Source organism: Passer montanus, unplaced genomic scaffold (genome assembly GCF_014805655.1).
Source record: "Passer montanus isolate IOZ18808 unplaced genomic scaffold, ASM1480565v1 scaffold1, whole genome shotgun sequence".
NCBI classification, from domain to species: domain Eukaryota; kingdom Metazoa; phylum Chordata; class Aves; order Passeriformes; family Passeridae; genus Passer; species Passer montanus.
The window spans coordinates 11,275,191-11,277,690 of record NW_024356504.1 but is presented as its reverse complement, the minus strand read 5'-3'; positions in this window follow the sequence as shown (position 1 = coordinate 11,277,690).

Genomic DNA, 2,500 nt, shown 5'->3' with positions numbered 1-2,500 from the left:
AGATTCTCTTATCTGACTGCCTTTAAAAAAAACAGATAAGTCTTTTAGCTTTACAAAACCCAAGATATCATCCATTCAAACTGCAGCCTGCCCTATAAAGTCTGAAAGCATTATTCGTGGTGAAATCATGTCAGGTTCTCTTGTCAGTGGAGTTTCAGCAACACATCTTTCTAATTTCATTTTCAATTCTTTTGTTTAATTTGCACTCCTCCCCACCTTAATCAAATGAAATGAAAATTCAAATAAGACTTGGAGCAGGAAGCCCATTTTCCTTTTACCTAAGGAAATACATCTATTAGTCTGATGTTATAGACAAATGGATGTCCCAGTCACCAAGACTAGGATGCTCGCTTTACCCTACTCTGTGTGGTAATCTGGAGAGCAAAGACAGAGGGTCGGGGTTATGGTACAGCCCTTTACAAAGCAAGATGCTGTAAACAGACTGATGACTGTACAAATTCAGTTAATTATAAAGCTAATGAAAAATTTAAAGGGAGTTCTAATGAAAAATTTGATCAAATGTTACTCAGATTATCTTTTTAAGTAATTAAGTGGTCTGGAAAAAAAAAGGTTCCCCAAGGTACATTTTAGCTTGTGATCTTTTTCACTCAGAAAAATAAAAAAAAAAAGTTAGAAAAGAGAGTAAGTTAGTTTTCCATAAGCGATGGTCTTTCAACATGGCAAAATACAGATTTCATTAGATCATAATTACTTTTGTTTAATTCTCAGTGTCCTTTCCCTTTGGCTACTGGTCATTTTAAAACTTAACTGACTGTAAATACACATTCATGGCATTATTAGTATCCCCATCATTTCCATTACCACATGTTTGCAGATTCCCCAAAATCATGCAGATTAATTTACAAAAAAAAAAAAAAACCAAAAAAAAAAAGAACAAACCACACCAAAAAAAACCCCCCAAAAAGTTCAAAGTAAGGTCATGTCCTGTCATTTGTGCAACAAACAAACAAACAATTTTCCCCTACCCCCAACTATCATTGCAGTAAAATACATATTTTGGACATGGAAGGGAATATGTACAAGCAGGTTCATCCTTTTTAGGTTCTAGAAAGCTATCATGGAAATTACAATTTTTTCAGGACAATCTGATAACTTAGAGGTACTGGAAGGAAAAAGAGTCCAGTATTTAAAGCTCATATGAACGAACCCACACATCCATAAACTTTCTTGTGTATATCCAAAATGCTAACAAAAATAGCATGCACAGTGTAACGTTCCCATGAGGAATGGGCCCTACACCCCTGTAGATTAAGTACAGACTAAATTCAATTTCCAATTACACAGAATGACAACTGAGGTAACTTTTATGACTGTGCATTACTGTGATTAAGATTCATACCTATATGGAAACTCAAGACATAAAGATATAAGAAATACTTGTGTACAAACAAAGGTAGAACTACCTTTGCTCTAAACAAAACCATTCTTTGGAAACTACCTTTCTTCTACTCTGCTCTCTGCCTTTCCAAATTCCTCAAGATTTGTTGCTTTAGAAGGAAAGCAGCACAATAAATTACAGCACAGCCAAGTCCCATAACAGACTCCTTCACTCCTAGATGTGATGAAGGAAGGACATAAGCTTCCTCAGAATTTCACCACAATTTCAGCAGCTATTTCCTCTTAGGATGGCAATACATGCACAATGTAGTGGCCTGGTGGATCTCTACCGAGCTACCAAGACAGCACTCAGCAATGGGTATGAATAAGCTTTCTAATTAGTACTGCCACAGTGGCTGCAGTGCTTTGGAGGAATGAAAATCTTATTATTTATTTTCACGTCCTCTTTTTTAGTAAGCATATATCATTAGAGTTTTAATTCACAGACATAACAATAAAATTAAAGTTTTTAGACTCAGCAAGAAAAACAGTAATTGCGAGAAAACTTCTATATTATTATCAATTAGAATTTTAAATATATAATATTAAAATATCATTAGAGTATGCTTGTACCATGATACGGGCTTCGTAATAGGATCAAACTGAAACACTACTAGAAGCTTGAGGGGCTTTCATGTGTCCTAGCCCACACTCACAGACCTCTGCCCATAGCTGGGTTATTCAGGCAGAGGCAGAATCGAGGTCCCTGGCAGACACAGCTCATCCAAGAGAAGCCACATCTGTAAATACAAATTCACTGGGAAAAGCTGCCTTAAGCAGTGAGGCTGGCTCTGGGTATGCACCCCACGAGTGGGGGAAGCTGTTGATACAGCTGCATCCACTCTCCATGCTCTTTGCTGTCCCAGTAACAGCTTAACGTGGCTCCAGCCCCTGAACAGCACTTCTTTCATTCCCCAGGCAGTTCTTTTCCAAGTGTTGCCACACTGTGGATCATGCTTCATCTCTTGTTGAAGCAATCCACTTTTTGCCACTAATATTCTGTAGGAATGTTTGATTTTCTGTTTGAAAAGAGCAGGAAGGAGCTGAGCAAGAAAAGGCAGAACACTACCCATACTGACTTCTCTGTGGCATGAACAAAACT